The sequence below is a fragment of the Macaca fascicularis genome, chromosome 14 (genome assembly GCF_037993035.2).
Source record: "Macaca fascicularis isolate 582-1 chromosome 14, T2T-MFA8v1.1".
NCBI classification, from domain to species: domain Eukaryota; kingdom Metazoa; phylum Chordata; class Mammalia; order Primates; family Cercopithecidae; genus Macaca; species Macaca fascicularis.
This window is the reverse complement of record NC_088388.1, coordinates 72,402,576-72,425,749: the sequence shown is the minus strand read 5'-3', so window position 1 is coordinate 72,425,749 and position 23,174 is coordinate 72,402,576. Positions and strand designations below refer to the sequence as shown.

General features: G+C 40.5%; 1 protein-coding gene and 1 pseudogene across 10 annotated transcripts in view; one reads left to right on the top strand and one right to left on the bottom strand.

Annotated features, from left to right (window-relative positions):
* The window catches only part of FAM168A (family with sequence similarity 168 member A), a 198,485-nt gene that overhangs the window by 5,727 nt on the left and 169,584 nt on the right, over positions 1 to 23,174 (top strand). The gene's annotated exons all lie outside the window — the stretch shown is intronic.
* Positions 12,728 to 13,408, bottom strand: LOC123568840 (non-histone chromosomal protein HMG-17 pseudogene; annotated as a pseudogene).

Here is a 23,174-nt window from a genome sequence, read left to right as displayed (position 1 = left end):
ATTTTGTATTATGATCTCATGCATTTTTGCATGTGTACAGTCTGGGAAGTTTAAACAGTTCTTTAAATACCAAAGTCCTAAACAGATGTTAGCTGTTAGCTTCCTCATTAATGAAATAAGAAGAAAAATTATGCTTTGAGAGGTTAAATGACTTGTTTAAGGTTACACAAGTCAGTGGAAAAGTCTGGGTTACAGCCCCCAAATTCTAATTTGTCAACCCCATTTATATCTTTTTTTAAATTGTAAAATATGTCATATGTATAAAAGTATATTTAACATAAACCCACAACTTAAAGAATAACAAATTGAAGACTTTTCTACTTGCTACCCAGCTTAACAAAAAGGAGATTTCTAGTACCTTTAAAGCCTCTTGTGAGGTCCTACTTGATTGAGTCTCCTACCTTCTCTCTCCCTCAGAGGTAAACAGTTTGCTAAATTTTATGTGAATCATTTCTTTGCTTTTCTTCATACTTTTACCAGATATGTGCATATCCCTAAACCATATATTTTTTACCTTTGCAACTTTTTATAAATAGAATTATAGGATAAATATTGACTTGCTTTATTCTTATTTATTCTTATTTTTTAACTTTTAAAAAAGCTTTATTTCTTCCACCATTAAATAATGTATGCTCATGATAGAAACTAAAAATTACAAAAAGTAGAAAGAAGCAAAAGTATTGTTTTTAGTCCCATTACCCAGTAACACTTTTTTTGTGTTTGTTTTTTTGTAGAGACAAGGTCTCATTATGTTGTCCTGGTCAAGTGATCCTCCTGCCTTGGCCTCCCAAAGTGCTTACAAATGCAGGCATGTGGCACCATGCCTGGCTGACAAATGCTTTTTGTAGAAAATATTTTGTGCCACATATGGCCTCTTGTTGTTCTTTCTCCTCCCTTCCACTCCCCTTCCCTTTTGTCTCCCCGTCTCCCTCCCTGTTCTTCTCCTTCCCCAAGCCCCTCCTCTTGCTTCTCCCCAGTCTTTCTTCTCCCTCCCCTTCTCTTTCTCCTCCTTTTACGTGGTTTTAAGAAAGTAAAAACTCACAGGCCATACAAAAATAGGCCATGGGCGGGCCATAGCTTGCTGACCCCTGGTATGTTAACAGAAATCAACTCAAAGTTGTAAAATATTGAAGAGCAAAGAGACTAAACCAAGTTCATATTTCTTGCTTTATTTTGTTAAATTTAGTTCCTTGGACAGTTATGCATATCTTTAGTGTTGAAAACAATGGTATAGAATTTTTTTGTCAAATTATGTTTATCTGAAAGTTTAACATTTTATTAAATGAGCCATTATTTTCTGTATGAAGACACTGAGGAAACCTCAGTTTATAAAGTTCCAGCACAACTCCTCCTCATGCTGTTTAGGCAGGTGTCTGGGTCCTTTCAGAGTATGCCTATTTTATGATGATACAGGTTGTGCTTTTTCTTAGATATAGACGTTTTGAAGGAACCCTGAGATGATATATTTTTCACAGTAAACTTCAATCCCTGGCTGACTTGAGATTATGATCTTGATTTGCCTTCTGATCATGTCCCTCAAGCTTGATGATTTCTGCTAACTTGTATTTCTTTTCTAGCCTCTGTTTTATAATTTTTCTAAGTATTTTAGTTTTCTAATATGTCTTCCTCTATCTTTTCTTTTGTGTTGATAGCAAATGTCTCTATCAGTAAATAATAGCTATGCTACTTATACTTATGCAAGTATAATGGTACTATTTTATTTGATATATAGTTCTTAGGTTGGTCATGTGGCATTGTTTTCATTTTAAGGATGAAGAAATTAAGACTCTAAGAGGGTAGCTGGGTTCAGTGGCTCACACCTGTAATCCCAGCACGTTGGGAGGCCAAGGTGGAAGGATCGCTTGAGCCCAGGAGTTCAAGACCAATCTGACCAACATAGTGAGATCCAGTCTCTAGCTGGATGTGGTGGCATGCACCTGTGTTCCTAGCTATTTTGGAGGCTGAGGTGGGAGGATCACTTGAGCCCAGGAATTTGAGGCTACAGTGAGCTATGGTCACACCACTGCTCTCTAGCATGGGCAAGACTATGTTTCAATAAATAAATGAATAAAAAGATTCAAAAGGGTAATTTGTCTTAGGCCTTAAGACAAGTAGGGAATTAGTAGGGAAAGACAAAAGGTACCTAACATTTGAGTGTCTATGGCAGGCAGTATTCTGGGTGCTTTCTTTTCCTTATAGATAGAATTTAATCCTCACATTTCTACTGTATAAGGAATTGTGACCATTTCACAGAAGAAGAAATGGAAGCAACTGAAGCATATAATGATTCAACTAGTTTGCATTTATTTACATAGCTAGTAAGAGAAGAAAAACTCATATTTAAAAACCTGATCTGCCTGGCTCCAGAGCCATTGTTCTTTTTGTTGTACTGCATATAAATCTTCCTGGTTTTAAGCTGTTAAATCAGTAGTCTTCTTCCTTTTTTTTTTTTTTTTGAGACAGAGTCTCGCTTTGTCTCCCAGCCTGGAGTGCAGTGGTGCGATCTCCGCTCACTGCAACCCCTCTTCCTCCCAGGTTCAAGCGATTCTCCTGCCTTATCCTCTTGAGTAGCTAGGACCACAGGCGCGTGCCACCATGCCTGGCTAATTGTTTGTATTTTTGGTAGAGATGGGATTTCACCATGTTGGCCAGGCTGGTCTCGAACCCCTGACCTCAGATGATCTGCCTGCCTTGGCTTCCCAAAGTGCTGGGATTACAGGCATGAGCCTGCGCCCAGCCTAAATCAGTAGTCTTCAACCTTCTTAGGGTAGTATCTGGCTACTCTTTAGAATCACCTGAGGATCTGTTTAAAAAAAAAGACGTGTCAGTTCTACTCTGGACCAGTGTGAACAAAACTTCTGTAGGTGAACATAAGGCAGATGTGTGTATATTTATATAGAAAATATAAATTAAAAATAAATTATATTTAGGTACATAGAAAAAAATGCACAAAATGTATAACCAGCATTCGGATCAAGAAAGGGACATTATCCCCTCCTCCAAGGAAACCAACAACTTCCAGTACTGTAGATTATTTTCACCTGTTTATGACATTTCATAGGTATGACTGGCTTTTCCTATATAACATACTTGTGAGATTCATTTATGTTCTCGTATGTAGGTATAGTGTGTTCTTGCTTATTGCTATGTAACAACAGTTCTCAAACATTTTGGTGTCTTCATATTCATATTTATTGACGACTCCAAAGAACTTTTGCTTGCAGTAGCGCAGTCATGGCTCACTGCAGTCTTGACCTACTAGGCTGAAGTGACCCTTCAGCCTCAGCCTCCTAAGTAGCTGGGACTACAGGCATGTGCCACTATGCCTGGTTATTTTAAAATTTTTTTGTAGAGACAGGATCTTGCTCTGTTGCCCTGGCTAGTCTCGAACTCCTAGGCTCAAGCAATTTTTCTGCCTCAGCCTCCCAAAGTACTGGGATTACAGGTGTGAGCTACTGCCCTCAGCTGTGTTAGCATATTCTAATGAAAATAAGTATATTATTCTAAATGAAAAAAATTAGAATAATATTTTACATTTTAAAAAATCTCTGGTATCTTATTGAATCTGCCTCTGCATTCAATCTGTTGCAGTTTGTTGTTTTGCATGGAATATAAAGAAAATTCAGTCCTGCATAGATAGGTAATTGGAAAAAGGAGGGATTTTTTTTTTTTTTCTTTTAAGAGAGTTTTGCTCTTGTTGCTTAGGCTGGAGTGCAATGGCACGATCTCAGCTCACCGCAGCCTCCGCCTGCTGAGTTCAAGCGATTCTCCTGCCTGAACCTCCCAAGTAGCTGGGACTATAGGCATGCACCACCACGCCCGGCTAATTTTTGTATTTATAGTAGGGGGGGGGGTTTCACCATCTTGCCCAGGCTGGTCTCGAACTCGTGACCTCATGATCCACCCATCTAGGCCTCCCAAAGTGCTGGGATTACAGCTGTGAGCCACCGCACCCAGCCAGAAGGAGGAATGTTTTTATGTAATTGTGGATATTCCTCTTTGATACTACACCAGTCATGTCCAGCCCTTTGAATGTGAGAACTTTTTTGCTTATCTGTGGTGGATATCATGAAAATTATACACACTTTTTTCCCTTTCCTTTTCTTTTCTTTTTTTTTTTAAGCTTATCAGCTATTGTTAGTGTTGGTGTGTTTTATGTGAGGCCCAAGTCAATTTTTCTTCCAGTGTGACCCAGGGAAGCCAAAAGGTTGGACACCCGTGTTACACCAAAACTTGACAATTGGTAGTTTGTTAAGGTTCATTGCCGTGTACAGTCTGAACCATATCACTGAGCTTTCATGCTCTGTTACATTAAAATCCATTGGTCTGTTTTTTTCTTTATTATTTTTTAATTTGCTTATTTCTCCAAGAAAAACCATTGGTCTGTTATGTACTTTAAATAGATCTTTTATCCATGCATAATTTTTGTAGCATTATGCATTGGTCAGTTGGAAAATATTGGTTCATTGAGTATCTTAGTCTGCTCAGGCTGCCATAACAAAATGCCATAGACTGGGTGGTTTAAACAACAAAAATTTATTTTCTCTCAGTGCTGCAGGCTAGAAAGAAGTCCAAGATCATTGTTCCAGCATGGTCAGTTTTTAGTTAGGGCTCTCTTACTGGCATCTAGATGGCCACCTTCTCGATGTTTCCTCACATGGTGGATTGGAGAGGGAGGAGAGAGAGAGAGAATAAGTGCGAGTGAACAGGCAAGCTCTCTGGTGTCTCTTTTTAAAGGCACTAATCCCATCATGGCAGCCCCACCCTCATGACCTCATCTAAACCTAATTATAAATCATCTAAACCTAATTATCTCCCAAAGGATCCATTTCCAGATACTATCACATTGAGGAAAAGGGCTTCAATTTATGAATTTTGGGGGGAGGCAATTCAATCTATATTACTGAGTTATGTGGAGCTTCTTTTTTGAGACCAGGTTTCACACTGGAGTGCAGTGGTGCATTCACGACTCACTTTGGCCTCAACTTCCTGGGCTCACGTGATCATGTAATCCTGCCACCTCAGCTTCCCGAGTAGCTGAGACTTCTGGTGCAGGCCACCGTGTCCTGCTAATTTTTGTATTTTTTCGTAGAGATGGGATTTCACTGTGTTGCCCAGGCTGGTCCCCAACTCCTGGGCACAAGTGGTCCCCCTGCCTCAGCCTCCCAAAGTGCTGGAATTACACATGTGGGCCACCGCGCCTGGCCATGTGCAGATCTGAATTGTATAATGTTTAAGAACCCACATTTGTTAATATCACCACTCATCTCATCAGACAAGTCTTTTCTAATTTTCACTTGAAAGCTCAAATTTTATCATTGGCAACCAATACTGATAGTTGTTTTCGTTGAAGTGACAGTCTCACATTGTTCATTTTCAAAAAATTGTCTGCCAGACATCCAAGTCTGAATAATCATAATTTTTCTGCCAGTCGTTTTTTTCAAGTAAAAATGGTGTTTATGAAAAGAAGCAGCTAGTACAGCTTGCAACTCAATTGCACAAGTGCTTTAGTGCTTTTCTTTGAGACAATTCTTGTACCTTAATATGCAGCAGAAATGCTTTGTGTGAGGCTGGGTGCGGTGGCTCACGTTGTAATCCCAGCACTTTGGGAGGCCAAGGCAGTTGGATCTCCTGAGGTCAAGAGTTTGAGACTAGCCTGGCTAACATGGTGAAACCCCTTCTCTACTAAAAATACAAAAATTAGCTGGGCGTGGTGGCTTACACCTGTAATCCCAGCTACTCAGGAGGCTGAGGCAGCAGAATCTCTTGAACTGGGGAGGCAGAGGTTGCAGTGATCCGAGATTGCGCCACTGTCCTCCAGCCTGGGCGACAGAGCTAGACTCCATCTCAAAAAAAATAAATAAATAAATAAAAAAGGAACGCTTTATGTGTACATTCCATTTTTCCATTTCTTCACACAATATGAAACAGATGTATAATTAGGATTAAGATTTAGTAAAATTAATACTTTTTTTTTGAGATGGAGTTTTGCTGTGTTGCCCAGGCTGGTCTTGAACTCCTGGCATCAAGTGCTCCTCCTGCCTCAGCTTCTCCAGTAGCTGGGACTACAGCTCTGCACCACTGTGCCTGGCTATAATTAATAGTTTTTACGACTTCAAGGACTTTTTTTTTTTTTTTTTTAGACGGAATCTCACTTTGTCACCCCAGCTGGAGTGCAATGGTGCAATCTGGGCTCACTGCAACCTCTGCCTCCTGAGTTCAAGCTATTCTCCTGCCTCAGCCACCCAAGTAGCTGGGATTACAGGCGCCTGAAACCATGCCTGGCTAATTTTTGTATTTTTAGTAGAAATGGGGTTTTTGCCTTGGCCAAACCCCATTTGACCAGGCTGGTCTCGAACTCCTGACTTCAGGTGATTCACCCACGGCCTCCCAAAATGCTGGGATTATAGGTGTGAGCCATTGCGTCCAGCAAGAACATTCTTTAATGAAACTGAAACTTAAGTTTTTTTTTTTTTTAACATGTCCGTGAAGAATGCAATGACACTATTACAGTTTGGTGTCACTGCCTTGATTCAGTATAGGATGATATATTTTTATTTGTTGATATGATTATGTTTCTAGGCTTTACTTATTTCTTATTGGGGGAATAGCTGATGTTGTCAAACCTTTACTAAAAATACTGTTTTGAAAGCCAATGTGAATGCAATTTTTTCTTTGCCTTAGTATAATAAAAAACCTTTAGAATTGAACAGTTTCACAACTTTGTCAGGATGTTAGAAAATTAATTGGGCTTGGTGCTTACTTTTCTCCACGTTGTAGTTAAGGAAGGGTGTGAAGTGGCTTTTAGAGAACTATCCATAGCTATGCATAAGAGTGATTTTTGAGGTATATTAGGTCTCCCTACCCTTAGCCTGGTACATTTACAATAGAAAAAGACAAAGGTACAGATGAAGTCGTAGGCAAATAATCTTGTATAATGACTTCGGTTTTTCACTATGATTGGACAGAGGAGAATGGAGAAAGAAGTAGTCTAGATAAGTCATAGTGCTAAACATTGTTTTATCTTCCAGTTAACACCCCTGTATAGCCTGGAACCTTTGTTCTGGGGGTAGGAAATAACATTCATTGTGTACCGACATTGTGCTAGGCCTTGTTATCTTACTTAAACCTGACAATTTTTCTGTGTGTATGTGGCCATATTTTTTAGTTTTAGACATTTAAAAAAATGATGATGATGATTTTTTATTTTTTTTGAGATGGAGTCTTGCTATTGCCCAGGCTGGTCTTGAACTCCTGGACTCAAGTGATCATCCTGCCTCAGCTTCCTGCATGGCTGGGACTACAGGTGTATGTCATTGCGCCCTGCTGTGGTGGTCATAATTATTTTATGTGTAAGAAAACAGAGGCTCAGAGATGTTGAGCCTATGCAGGCCCATCAGTGACTAGGGTGGGATTTAATCCCCAGACTTTTCTGCCTCCAAAACCTATGAGTGCTTTTTCCTATGTGACATACTGCCTTCCAGAGACAGTGTCTCACTGATTATTTGTATATCCTTGATACTTGGAACCTAGCAGGGGCTTAGTACATTTCTGTGGAGTAATTGAGAACAGTGCTAAGTGAGTGAACCAGTTTTCACAGAGCAGGGTGTAACTCACCCACTCTGAGCTAATGTGCATGTTGGTACTACAAAGTATAGAGTTATGCAGTGATTTTGTACACTAGTATCTGGTCATGGTTTGTTGCTATAGGGAAAGGGTCAATCTCCTTTTTTTGTTTTTTTGTTTTCTTTTGAGACAGAGTCTCACTTTGTCACCCAGGCTGGAGTGCAGTGGCATGATCTTGGCTCACTGCAGCCTCTGCCTCCTGGGTTCCAGTGATTCTCCTGACTCAGCCTCCCTAGTAGCTGGGATTACAGGCACGCACCACCATGCTCAGGTAATTTTTGTATTTTTAGTAGTGATGGGGTTTCACCATGTTGGTCAGGCTGGTCTTAAACTCCTGATCTCAGGTGATCTACCTGCCTTGGCCTCCCAAAGTGCTGGAGTTATAGGTGTGAGCCACTACGCCTGGCCAGGGTCAATCTTGATAATCTTGATGATACATAATCTACATAATCTTGATGATAAATGTAAAACTATTTAAATAATTTGGATATTTAGTAGTCTAAGAAATTTAATGGGATGAATTTTCCCATAGCTATTAAGAGAGTAAGCCAGAACAAAGTAGATGCAGTATGTATTTCTAAAGAGATCATCCCATTAATAGCTATGAGACCTTGGGTATGTTACTGCACTTTTCTGTGTTTCATTTTTGTAACCTTTAAAAGGGAAGTGTAGTAATAATAGTACATAATTCCTATGTAGTTGTGAGGATTGAATGAGATAATTCATAGAGAACTTACTACAGTGCTTGGCAAATAATAATTACTCAATAAATGGTAGCTGTTATTAATGTTATCTTTCTAGAGTGGAAGTATAGAATTTACTGTGACTTTCAGTATATGAAGAAGGAATAATGTTTTGTCTGTTAAAACACCTTTATTAGAGAAATTAAGTGCTGACTTTATTGGTTTTTGTATTTTGGGACCGATTTTCTGGTTGTAGCCTACTTGGTCTCTTCTTGGCAACAGAGACCAAACTGGCTATTTGCTTGGATTTCTTGGTGAACCAATGGAGGTATGGTATGACCTTTGACTCTCCATCGTTCTTTTCTTTTTTTTTGTAGAGATGGAGTCTTGTTATGTTGCCCAGGCTGGTCTTGAACTCCTGGCCTCAAGCAATCCTCTGCTGTCTTGGTCTCCCAAAGTGCTCGGACTCTATCATCTTTTTAAACTTTGTGGTGTTTGGTTGAAACAGATTGGATTGTTCTGGAGAGTTCACTGAGGTTGATAGTTCTTTCTCAATTAAAAATGTCAGTGGACCAGGCACAGTGGCTTACGCCTGTAATCCCAGCACTTTGGGAGGCTGAGGCTGTTGGATCATGAGGTCAGTAGATCGAGACCATCCTGGCTAACACGGTGAAATCCCGTCTCTACTAACAATACAAAAGCAAAATTAGCTGGGTGTGGTGGCGGGTGCCTGTAGTCCCAGCTATTCCAGAGGCTGAGGTGGGAGAATGGTGTGAACCCGGGAGGTGAAGCTTGCAGTGAGCTGAGATCTCACCACTGCACTCCAGCCTGGGTGACAGAGCGAGACTCCGTCTCAAAAAAAAAAAAAAAAAGAAAAAAAAGTCAGTGGGCCAGCCATGGTGGCTCACACCTGTGATACCAGCACTTCTGGAAGCCAAGGCAGGAGGATCACTTGGGCCTAGGAGTTTGATACCAGCCTGGGCAACATAGGGAGACTCCATCTCTACAATAAAATAAAAATAAATTAGCTGGGAGTGATGGCACATGCCTGTGGTCCCAGCTACTTGGGAGGCTGAGGTGGGAGGATCGCTTGGGCTCAGGAGGTTGAGACCGCAGGGAGCACTGATCACACCATTGCACTCCAGCCTGGGTGACAGAGTAAGACAGTGTCTCAATAAAGAAGTCAGTGAATGTAAAAACACCCCTTTCTAAATTTTTTCTAACTAGATCAATCATCATTGAGGAGGTACAGTGTTTCTCCATAAATTCCCTACCCCAGAAGCAAAAGAGTGTTTTTAAAAATATTTTTCTGTGTTTATTTACATTTTGATCAGGCTGTATAATTATGAAGGGAAAAACCAACACCCTTTAAAATGAGCACGTCTGAAAGCCTGCCCTTCAACCAAGTGTCACTGTAGGGACACTGTCTCCTAGGTAGGCGTTAGTATGAAACTCTTGACTTAAAACCTTTGAGTTGAGGTCCAGGTTTCCCAGTATGGTATCTGAGGTAGTTCAGGATCCTCTCCCCAACTTCCTGACCATTGTCATTTATTGTTTCTCCTCCTGGCTTGCACATTTTACCTCCAGTACTCGTGAAGTTTGCATTGTACTGTGCCTGTAGTTCTTCAGATGTGCAGTGCCTCTTTTCTCACTGTCTTTGGACGTGCTATTCTCTTGGCCTAGATATCTCTTTGTTACTGTTAATTGGTCTACTCTGATTTAGCCTTTAAGACTCAGCCTAGGAGATAACCTTTTCCAGAAGGTTTTCCATGATTTCCTAGGTTGGAATTGGGTTACTCTGACTGTGGTTATCCATTTATTTGTTGGTCTCTTCCACTTGCAGTGGACAGGAGTTGTATCTGATCATCCTTTTATTCTCAGAGCCCATCTTGGGACCTTGTACAGAATAGGCATCAGTAAAAACATGTCAGGTGAATTCATCATTTCAAACTGGCCTATTAACAGCTGTAATTTCCCGATGAGTCAGTTACTCCATGTTGCTCTGGCCTGAGTTTTGTTTTTTTTGAGACAGAGTCTTGCTCTGTCGCCCAGGCTTGAATGCAGTGGTGTGATCTTGGCTCACTGCATCCTCCGCCTCCCGGGTTCAAGCAATTCTCCTGCCTCAGCCTCCTGAGTAGCTGGGATTATAGGCGTGCGCCACCATGCCCAGCTAATTTTTGTATTTTTACTAGAGACGGGGTTCCATTGTTTTAGCCAGGATGGTCTTGATCTCCTGACCTCGTGATCCGCCCTCCTTTGCCTCCCAAGGTGCTGGGACTATAGCATGAGCCATTACACCTGGCCTGGGCTGAGTTAGAGTGTCTTCTATCATTGTTGTTGCCCCTTGCTCCCTGCCCCTTGTGTTATCTCTACTCTACTTCAGCCCACTCTCATGTAGCTTTCCTTTACTCTTTGCCCATGGCTGGGTCAGTGGAGCTGTGTACAGAGTAGACACAAAGAGACTCAGAAAGAACTTGATTTATGACAGGTCCCTGGAATTTCACCTGGAATGAATGAAGATCGCATTGGTAAATGGAGAAACTGGGACCTTATGATTGCTTTTCTGACTCTTAGTCTAGAGTTCTTTTTTCTGCTTCCAAGTTTCCTCTTTATTAACCTTTGGTCAGTTTTAATTTATAGATAATGTAAAACGAATGCTATAAAACCAAATTGTATCAAATGCTTGTGCATTTGATTTTTACAACTGAAATATAAGACTTAACTGTTTGATGGTGGAAAGATTGAGACTTTAGGAAATGTGGGTTTTTAATAACTGCCTTATTAAGCCATCAGTAGTTTCTGGCAGGCAATTTTTTTTTTTTTTTTTGAGACAGAGTTTCGCTCTGTTGCCCAGGCTGTAGTGCAGTGACGCAATCTCGACTCACTGCAAGCTCCGCTTCCCAGGTTCATGCCATTCTTCTGCCTCAGCCTCCCGAGTAGCTGGGACTACAGGCATGTGCCACCATGCCTGGCTAATTTTTTTTTGTATTTTTAGTAGAGATGGGGTTTCACTGTATTAGCCAGGATGGTCTCGATCTCCTGACCTCGTGATCCACCCACCTTGGCCTCCCAAAGTGCTGGAATTACAGGCATGAGTGTGGCAGGCAATTTTAATTATGATTCCCCAAAATATTTTGCTGATTAAAATCTTTGTAGCAAGCAAAAATAATCACTTATGCCTCTATGCATTGTTTTAGTCAACATGGATATCAGCCTCTGTGTTAGGTTGGTTTTGATGATACACGGAGATGAGTTAGGTGTAGTTGCTGTCTTCAAGGAGCTCCCAGGTGCAATAGAGATAAGATATAAACAAATAAGTTGACTGGGTGTGGTGGCTCATGCCTGTGATCCCAGCACTTTGGGAGGCCGAGGTGGGTGGATCACAAGGTCAGGAGTTTGAGACCATCCTGGCCAACATGGTGAAACCTTGTCTCTACTAAAAATACAAAAATTAGCTGGGCATAGTGGCACATGCCTGTAGTCCCAGCTACTCGGGAGGCTGAGGCAGGATAATCGCTTGAACCCAGGAGGCAGAGGGTGCAGTGAGCCGAGATTGTGCCACTGCACTCCATCCTGGGCAATAGAGGGAGACTCCATCTAAAAAAAAAAAAAAGAAAAAGAAAAACCAAGTTACAGTTCAATGTTATAGATGTTATAAAATAAGTAGCAGAGAGAGGGTATGCAAACCTTTTTTTAGGGAAGAGTTCTTGGGGGAAGAGTAACCTGAGCTTATTTTTGAAAGAAGACTAGGTCTTATGTGTGGACAATTCTGTACATGGAGTTGGAAGAACTGAATTTGAACCCCAGCTCAGCCACTTACTAAGCTGTCTGACTTGGACAGGTTGTTTAAGTACTCTGCAAATCTCAGTTTTTTCCCATGTAAAGTGGGGACAGTCATATCTATATCCACCTTTAAAATTTAATACATTTGAAAGAAGCTCATAAATGTGGTATACAAATATTCGGTTTTTTAGCTCCTAAATATGGTATACAAGTATTATATTCTGTTTTTTTTCCCCAAGCCAAACTGTATCCAGCTGTATTAAAGATACTTTTCATAAACAATCATAGCATTTCAGGCAGGACATGGGCAGACAATCGTTAACAGTGTACAACAACTTTCAAACTCCCTTCTTCAATGGACTACCAAAAATCAGAAAGCCACTATAAATCCCAATGAAGTCTTCATCTGGTGCTCTGAACAGGGAAAGTTTAGAGTGACGGTTGACATTTCACATTTAGCATGTTGTTTAACAACTTTTCACCAGCCGACCCTGACTTTCAGGAAGTGAAGTGAAAGTGACAGAATTTACCTGAAGATCCACAATCTAGAAACAGAACCACTGCTCTTTTGACAGGTGCCATCTCAGTGGCATCACTGGAAAGTCCAGATTGCCTGACACACTGGTAACCAATGATTAGGGGTCAGGTCCCAACAGATGTCTGGGTTTAAGGGAGTTAAGTCTAGCTGAAAGGTGGAAAGGGAGAAGAGGACATAAAAACAAATTTGTTTTTCCATACCACAGGCTTTTGTGCCAAGGTGGCCATGTGTGTCAAAGTCAGGGAATCCCTGCTCCTGGGAGCCAAGAGGAAGTCTCTCAAAACTAGAAGGGAAAGGTGTTTTCCCCACATCAATCCAGCTTCGGAGACATTCTATTAGTGACATATGCCCCTTCCTCTCAAAACAACAATGACATATTCTGTGTGTTAACAGCATAGCTTAAAAAAGTAAAACAAAATTCTGCATTTTTATAAAACTTGATTAAAAATAGTATTTCAGACTGTACAGGCACCAGAAGTACACAGTTAGTAAAAATGCACACACTTCGGTTGGCATCTCCAGCACCTTCAGCTTTCTGTGCCTGGTCTGTTTTGGCATCTCCATTTTCTGCAGGGTTATCCCCCTCCTGGCCAGCCTCAGCTTTTCCCTTTTTCCCTTTGGGTACCTTCTCTCCCTTCTTTGCAGGGGCCTTCTTAGGCCTGGGCTCTAGCTTTGGAGGAGCAGGTTTAGCAGACAACCTCATTCATCTTCTCTGTGGTTCTTCCTTCACGTTGGCTTTATATCCTTTAGCATCCCCTTCAGCCTTTCTCTCGGGCATGGTGGCAGTGACAGTGATGGTGGTGGGACGTAGGCACTGGGTGTGGGATGCAGCAGAGCACAGGCTTTAGTTGGTCTGGGGGTCGTTCTCACCTCTTCTTCTGGTTTTTGTTTTTTACTTATTCATTGACAATTATATTTTGACAGATTGTAGCATCAATTTTCTGACCTAAAGCAGAAATAAGTGAGGAAAAGATTAAGTTTATTAGTGTGTAGATGTCATTTATGAAGTGCTAGCACTGTAAACATGTATCAGGGCAAATATTTTAAAGTTCAGATCCATGACACTTTGATTCTGTGCTATTATGCAAGATACTGCTTAAGGTACCTAATGAACGGTATCTGAAAAATTATTGAGTTTGCTTCTGAGGGGCTTGGATAGCAACAAGCTGAACTAGAAAGAGCCACATTTCCTGTCAGAAGACTTATGCTTGCATCCAAGTGATGCAGCTTATATCTGTGCCACCATTGAAGGTTATTTAACATTTCAGAGTTTCATTTTCTCCATCAGTAAAAGAGAAAAATAATAGTTACTTTATAGACTGTGAATTAGAAATAAACTGGATAAATTGCTTACCACTAGCTTTCATCAGTTAAATGTTTAATTTATGGAATATTAAACAAATTTCTGTTTAATTACACTAGATTTCTTTAGAGAAACTTGCTCTAAATGGTGGGCAGGGGGAATTCTGTTATTTATGCTTTACTGACACTGATGATATTTTACCACCTTCTTCCAGTTATTCCTCAATAATTTTGCAAGGTAAGTTTAAATCCCAGCTGTTGTACTTACTTGCTGTGTGACCTTCAAAGTTACTTAATCTTTCTATAACTTATTTTCTCCATCTATTAGGTGGAGAAATAATGGCATTTATATTATATAGTTACTTAATCTTTCTGTAACTTATTTTCTCTATCCATTAGATGGAGACATAATGGTATTTATATTACATAATTATTAGGAAGCAACTGAAGTGCTTAGTTCAGTGTTTGGCACGTAGTATGATTTCAGAAAATGGTAGTGCTGTGGACTGAGTGTATCCCACCAAAATTCATATGTTGAAACCCTAATCCTCAGTGTGATGTTTGGGGTGGGATTTTTGGGAAGTAATTAGGTCATTAGGATGGAGCTCTATAAGTGTCCTTACAACAAGAGACACCAGAGAGCTTATTTCCTCTCTCTCTGCTTTCCACGATGTGAGGATACAGTGAGAAGAGGGCCATCTGCAAACCAGGAAGCTGTCTGTCACCAGATAGCAGATCTACCAGAACCTTGATCTTAGACTTCCCAGCCTCCAGACCTGTGAAAAATAAATGTTTGTGGTATTCTGTTACATACACAGCAGCCTGAACTAAGATGGATAGCATTGTTATTATCACTTTCGTTTTATAAATGAGAAGGTGAATACAGATTTAGAAACTTGATTAGATTCATAGTAAGAGGCAAGGATGGGATTCAATCCAGGTTTGTGTGATGCCAAAGACTTTACTGTTTATTCTTTTACTAGGCTACATTTTATAGTTAACATTTCATTTGTATGGAAACGTATTCTGAAATGCTGTAGAGTGCTTGGAAATAATTTGTTATTTTGGGGTATTTAAAACTTTCAGTGATGTTTTACTAACTGTTTACATAAACTTGAAGCTAAATTGGTTAGAGAAAGAACTCTTTGGCCTGGCCTCTCTGTGATCAGATGGTTTTAGGGCAGATATTCTGGGGTGGTAGTCAGTGGTTAGTCAAAAGAAAATTGTGTGTGTGTGTGTGTGTGTGTGTGTGTGTGTGTGTGTGAGTGTATTTTTTCCTAAACAGCTTCATTGAAGTAAAATTGACGTACAATAAGTGATACAAATTTTATGTACAGTTTGCTAAGTTTTGACATACACATACACCCATGACACCATCACCACAAAGCAGATGGTGAACATACCCGTCACCTCTCAAAAGTTTCTTGGTGCCCCTTTGAAATCTTTCCCTCCTTGTTCTCCTTATATCCCCCCATTTAAGCAACTCCTATCGGCTTTTCTATCACTATAAATTGAACAATGGTCAGATCAATCAGGATTCAGTTCACCTCTCAGCTGTAGTTTGATCATCTGTGAAACAGGGATTCTACCATCTTCCCAAAGGACCATCAGAGAAGATTAGGAACAATGTATATAAAGAGCCTACCATAATGTCTGATGCATAGTAGGCCCTCAGTCCCTGGAAGCCAGTATTACCAGCAAGCTTTCACTTGGTGGTCTAGAGTACATTTAGGAGTTCAGAGTGCCGAAATGCATTTCTGTCACTTAGAGCTCCTGTTCTCTTCCACTGAATGGGCTTCCAGTGTTTTTGAAACAGGAAAATTTACATTTAGGCAGCTTAAGACCCTAAGGGACTTTCTGTTGCTCCTACCTTCCCTCCCTCATGCCCAGTGTTCCACATGCTATTAATTTTGAACAGATGTTCTTCAAAAATAAGCAAAGATCTCCACAGCAGATTTTTGAGCTCTTTATGCGTTATGTTTAAGTCTGGCATTGTGATCAAGCTGCATAAGCAGTGAGTTTGTAGTCAGAGTTCTGGGTTTTAGTTCCTGTTCTGCCTTGGGCAAATCATAAAATCTTTCTGAGCCTCAGTTTTCTCAGTGTAAAGTGGTGGTGGTGGAGTCATACCTCAGAAGTTTGTTGAGAGGATCAAAGGAGAATTCTGAAAGTGAATTGTATGATGAGGTTATAGTTCATTTGCATCCTCCCATGACTGCCTCACAGTGTTAGAACTTTGTAAAAGGATCAGGTAGCATTTAAATCTGATATCTTACATGTTTTTAATATAAGTATTTTAAATTAGGCTCTACTAATAGAAAAAAATGGCAAAAACCCAAGGTTAAAAGTGCTTCCATTTTAAAGTCAGAGAAACTTTAATTCAGATCTTAGTTAAGTAGCTGTGTGACCATGGACAAGTTATTTAATTTCTCTGAGCCTTAAATTCTCACCTGTTAATAAGGCATATCTGTTCTACCTCAGAGGGTTGTTGGGAGGATTAGAAATAATATGTGTACAGTAGTTTGCATATAGCAGATGCCCAGTGATGCTAGCTTCACTCTTTCCATTTCCAAAATTAGTAGATTTGTGGATTCGTTGAACTATTCCTGAAGGGATTACTTTTGCCTTATCTATTCCGTGATGCAGTTCAGCACAGGTTAGCTCTTAGGTAGTGTCTCAGGTTTCCCATTCTAGTCTGTAAATGTCGTTTGAGGTTTGTGTTGCTAGCAGTTATTGCAAAGGAATTTTTTTGTCTTTTTTTTTTTTTTTTAAATAATGAGAGGAACCTGTGCTTTGCTTTTGTACTTTCTCATCAATTCTCATCACTCTGTCTAGCTAGAGACACTTTGTATTGTGAGAGCCAGGGAAACCAGGGGCCATTTTCTTGTCTCTCTGTGTTTATTTGGGTTGGAGTATTGTCTAAAAGTTCCCTAGTGAATAAAGCAGATTTGCTGAGTTCAGATTCTTCCCTCCTGGGTGAGCCCAGGATCGAACTACTGGGCAAGAAAAGAAATAGGAAAATGTGGAGAAAACTGGTGAGTTCTGCTTGTAAAGTTGTTAGGATCTTTGGGTTGGGGGGCATGTAGGAAACAGTTGATTCCCCATTTCCCTCTTCCCTTCCAAATCCTGTACACTCCAACACAAAGGGAGCTTTAAGATGGAGGTCTGCATTGTAATTTCCTAGAAATTACTGCTTCTGGTAACTGCTCATTCAGTTTTCACCTCTTTGCTGCAGTAGATGAAACAATGGGGACAATAAAACCATTTATCTGATGGCTGTAGCCTCAATGGGATGTTTGTTTTAATAATGGTATAATTTGCAGGGTTCATAAATTGTGATTTCATTCTCATGGAAATAACTGCCCAGTGGTATTTGGATTCTCAGGTCTCCTGTTGTGGATAATTTCACTAACATTCTGGCTGACAATTCCTTTTATTCTACACTTCGATTTAGATTGTTCATACTGGTTGGGTAATTAGCCCAGAGCAGAGAGAGTTTTTTTTTAGTTTGGGGCTGGCAGGTGGTTACTAGGTAACTGGAAGATCTTCTGAGCGGGGAAGAAACTCTGCTTAGGGATTCAAGGCAAATATCCAGGTTTGTTTGGATTATCTGGGATTAAAAGAATTATCTAATACCAAAATATTTGATGAAAATTGAAAATTTAATTCATCTGAATGTTTATTTTCCATGATACCAAACAACCCTTTATATTTGGAATATCCTATGTTTGAGTTTTAAATTTTCATGTGCATGTTTTGGCAGGGAATATCCACAGAGGGCAGAGGCTGATAATAGCTACACATGCTAGACATTGCCATAGGTGTTTTACTTACATTATGTCTAAATTTTTTTTTGGGACACAGCTTGACTCTTGTCGATTAGGCTGGAGTGCAGTGGCACGATTTCGGTTCACTGCAACCTTCGCCTCCCAGGTTCAAGCGATTCTCCTACCTCAGCCTCCCAAGTAGCTGGGATTATAGGTTCCTGCCACCACGCCCAGCTAATTTTTATATTTTAGTGGAGACGGGGTTTCACCACATTGACCAGGCTGGTCTCAGACTCCTGACCTCAAGTGATCCACTTGCCTCAGCCTCCCAAAGTGCTGGGATTACAGGCTTGAGCCACCACACCCAGCCATTTCTAAATCTTAATGAGAACTCTGATATTATTCTCATAGGTAGGTATTGTTCCCATTTTACCTATGTAAAAAGTTAAGACAAGTTTAGTAACTAAATTAAGGGACAGCTAATTAGTGGAAGACAGTTTACCAGATTCAAAGCTTATACTAGGTTTTCAATTATAGGGTAAGACATTCTGAAGATACATTCAAGTTTCTATTAGACTATTAGATATGACACCATTTGGCTCAAAAATATATTATACATGAATTAGTACCTATCATCAGATATATATATCTGATTATTCTTCCTGTCATTTACTCTTGTTTTACAGCAGTAACATCCATGGAGTATTTTGATTATCTTACCAAAATTAAAGGACTTCTAGGCATAATCCTGTTTTAAGAATTCTTTAAAAGGCTCCAAAGCATGGCATAGTCACTGGAAATAGCCTCAGACTTGGGTTTCAAAATCTTGGCAGTGCCATTTATTGGTTTATCTTGGATAAACCTCTTGACCATTATTGGATAAGCCTTACTCTTGTATGAGCCTTGTGTTGCTCATCTGCAAAATAGGGATATGATACACACTTTACAGGGATGTTGGGGTTAATGTATATGGTGGGGTCTAGTATATGCCTGTAACATGGTAGGGACTCAGTAATATGTTGGTTTCCTTTTTTGACTAATGCTACTACTAGTAGAGTATCAGGGGATAATTTGGTGCTTTCATCATTAGCCTCAAGATTTATTGAAAGATGGCTAACATTGGCTGGGCACGGTGGCCCACACCTGTAATCCCAGCACTTTGGGAGGCTGAGATGAGCAGGTTACTGAAGGTCAGGAGTTCCAGACTAGCCTGGCCAAAATGGTGAAACCTTGTCTCTACTGAAAGTACAAAAAAAAAAAAAAAAAAAAAAAAAATTAGCCAGGCGTAGGGGCACACGCCTGTAGTCCCAGCTGCTTGGGAGGCTGAGGCAGGAGAATCGCTTGAACCCAGAAGGCAGAGGTTGCAGTGAGCCAAGATCATGCCATCGCACTCCAGCTTGGGCAACAAGAGCAAAACTCCATCTCAGAAAAAAAGATGGCCAACTTCAAGTAACATTATGTTATATTTTCATGTGATACTGTTAAACTAATAGAACTTATTTTTCTCTAGGTGTTCCATCTGGGTAATTCGTTTAAGGGACAGTTAGACAAATGATGTATTTTTTTACACTCTCTGGGTCAAGATAGTGAGTGCATATGTGGAAAGGGCATTGGATTTGTGATCATACAAACTTGGTGGGAGCTCCAGCATTGCTGTTTACTAGCTACGTTTCATGGGACAACTGACTTTCTCTGTTTTAAACTTGGGATAGAGATAATAATAGCTGACCTTCCCATTGTTGTGAAGATCAAATGAGATAATGAATGTGAAAATGCCTTTTAAATTGGAAAAATGCCAGGCGAGATAGTAACTATTATGTGACATTCATAATTAGTGGTAAGTGGGGCTTAGAGAATTAACTGCCTTTTTTTTTTTTGAGACAGGGTCTTGCTCTGTCACCCAGGCTGGAGTGCAGTGGTGGGCTCATGGCTCACTGTAGCCTCCACCTCCTGAGCTTAGTGATCCTCCTGCCTTACCTCCTCAGTAGCTGGGACCACAGGTGTGCAACACCATGCCCTGCCCCCTGCCCCTGCCCCTTGGTTTTTTGAGACGAATCTTGCTTTTTCACCCAGGCTGAAGTGCAGAGTCCCGCTCATAGCTTACTGCAGCCTAGAACTCCTGGACATAAGTGATCCTCTCACCTCAGTATCCTGAGTAGCTGGGATTATAGGCATGTACCACCATGCCTGACTAATTCTTGAATTTTTTGTAGAGACAGGGTCTCTATGTTGCCCAGACTGGTTTTGAACTCCTGTCCTCTAGCAATCCTCCTGTCTTGGCCTCCCAAAGTGCTGGGATTACAGGCGTGAGCCACTGTGCCCTGCCAGAATTCACTGCCATTTTAAGAGGGAAATTCAGAATTTCACTTGAACTATATAAAGACATTTTGATGAGTTTTATTATGGTAGTCATTGGGGACAGCAAGAAGAAAAGAGGCCAGAATGACTTTCTTGGTAGATAAAAGTATTGAGTGAATGTAACTGCATAGTGGAAGTGAGAATGGTGTGAGGTGCTACTGTGAGGCAGGCCCAGAGGACTTAGAGAAGATCTTAGACTTGAGGTTTGGATCTTGGTCTAGTCTTGATCCCTAGAACAAGGAAGTGGGAGGCTCCTTGATTAGAAAAACTTAGGACACAGGGTAGTGTGTGGAGAACTGATTGAGGAATAGGGATAGAGGTAACAACTCTAGCTTCCCTCATGATGGCACTCAAGTTGAAATCCTGGTTTTAAGCTTTCTAGGAGTATGTATAGAAGTTAAAATAGATTTTTTTTCATTCCTCTTTCTACCTTCTAACAGTTAAGTGTGTCTGTTTTTAGGGGAAGTTCCAAGTGCATCTTGTGATTATTGTGTATGAATCCAGTGGTGTCTCTCAGGTGAGCACATTGATGTATCTTCATTTAAAGAGGTGCAGATGGTGGCTGGCAAGTGGGAGACCTGCCTCCACAGGCTAGAATGCTTAATTTTATGGAGGCTTATTTAGTTTATCTCTTACCTGAAAATTGATTCTGTTTACAGCATTTCAGTAATGTGGATGATATTTTTCCTAAGTGGAACATCAACCTAAATTTTCAATATGTTTAATTATTGATGTATCTGAATGCTGCAGTGTATTAGTTAAGGATTTTTCTGTATGAGAAGAGGCTTCTGGCTCTGAGTTTTGGTACTACACTGATTTTATTCATTTTTTTCCCAGGGGGATGTCAGTTTTTCTTTACTGCAAGTAACTGCATTATGTTGTCTGGATCATTGCCTTCTATATTAAGTATTAGAGCAGAATAGTTGTTGTCCAGGACGGTTTCAAATTCTGTGTTTTATTTGACTGTAAGAGCAAACTTAGGCATCTCTCTTCTCTGTTCTTGGTCTGCTAGTATGAACATGATACAGTGATTAAGTAAGGAGATGGGTTTCCATAGACCCCAGTCAGAATTAGCCTGAGTTACTTTATCATATTAACTTTATATATAATAATGTCAACTGATATTTGCCTAATTCTTTGTAAAATGTTTTTATGGTACTTAAATATTCTCTTCTCTTCTCTCTTCTCTTCTCTTCTCTTCTCTTCTCTTCTCTTCTCTTCTCTTCTCTTCTCTTCTCTTCTCTTCCTTTTTGAGACAGAATCTCACTCTGTCACCCAGGCTGGAGTACAATGATGTGATCATGACTCATTGCAGCCTCAGCTTCCCAGGTTCAAATGATCTTCACAATCCTGAGTAGCTGGGACCATAGGTGCATGCCACCATGCCCAGCTAATTTTTTGTAGAGGTGGGGTTTCACCCTGTTGCCTAGGCTTGTCTCAAACTCCTGAGCTCAAGTGATCCATTAGCCTCAGCCTCCCATATTTTTGGGATTACAGGTGTGAGTCACCATGTCCAGTCTACAATTTTCCTTTTTACTGATACGTTTCTTGTACTAAACCGGTAGCTCTTTTTGTGGACCAGGTTTTTTTTTTTCATCTTTGTACTCACTTTATTTAGGACAGAGCTAAGAATAATGATACTATCTTTTTGTTTTTTTTTTGAGACGGAGTCTCGCTCTGTCGCCCAGGCTGGAGTGCGGTGGCCGGATCTCAGCTCACTGCAAGCTCTGCCTCCCGGGTTCATGCCATTCTCCTGCCTCAGCCTCCCGAGTAGCTGGGACTACAGGCGCCCACCACCTTGCCCGGCTAGTTTTTTTGTGTTTTTTAGTAGAGATGGGGTTTCACCGTGTTAGCCAGGATAGTCTCGATCTCCTGACCTCGTGATCCGCCCATCTCGGCCTCCCAAAGTGCTGGGATTACAGGCTTGAGCCACCGCGCCTGGCAGAATAATGATACTATCTAACACTATGTTATATGCAGGCATGTGCCAAGTGCAATATTTGTTTTAATCCTCATTATCCCCATTTTATAGAGGAGAGAACTGAGTCTCAGAGAAAGGAAGTAACTTGCTTAGTCTCACAGCTAGTGAAGGGATGCAGCTGTGATTAGAACCCAAGCAATCTGATTTCAGAGCTATATACTTAACCCTTATATTTTCTCAGAAACAGCTTGTATGAATATGTAGGTATATATGAAAGATATTATCTCTCTTATTTGACCCTTGAAACTCTGTGAAGCAGTTAATTATGCTTTTCATATCCATTCTATAGGTTAGGAAAAGTAAGATGAATTAATTACACAAGATCATTCATTTGCTGAGTAACAGAATCTGGACCCCACATCCCAGGTCTCCTGACTCCAAATCTCATATTTTTTCCCCTTCTATAATACTTTTAGCTGTTGGTTAGAGCTTCACATCTATCTTCTTTCTTTCTTTCTTTTTTTTTTTTTGAGGCGGAGTCTTGCTCTACTGCCCAGGCTGGAATGCAGTGGTGAGATCTTGGCTCACTGCAACCTCCGCCCCTCCCCTGGTTCAAGCGATTCTTCTGCCTCAGCCTCCTGAGTAGCTGGGACTACAGGTGCGCACCACCACACCCAGCTAATTTTTGTATTTTTAGCAGAGACGGAGTTTCGCTATATTGGCCAGGCTAGTCTCGAACTCCTGACCTCATGATCTGCCTGCCTCGGCTTCCCAAAATGCTGGGATTACAGGCATGAGCCACCGTGCCCGGCCAACATCTGTTTTCTTAGGAATACACAATAGTCTTTTTCGTATGGAAAATAGATACTTTCGTTGAGACTAACTGAAGATAAGAGATAACCCTAAAAATCTTTCTGTGCATCTTTCTTTCTCAAATCCAAGGAGCAAAATACCGCGATAGATAAGTCTGTGAGAGCTCCTTGAAGGTGGATAAGACAGCTGTGTGTGTGTGTTCCTGTGTGTATTATCTCTGTTTTAGTAGCTGGCAACAGTGTGTTTTCCATAATGATTGCTGAGGGAATGCATGATTTAAAAAGTTGATGCTGTGTCTAGTATTAAAGAGTGATGATACTAAAATTGCTAGTTTATTTTTATATCCTATGATTTCTCCTGATTGCTTCCTTCTTAGTCACTAGTTG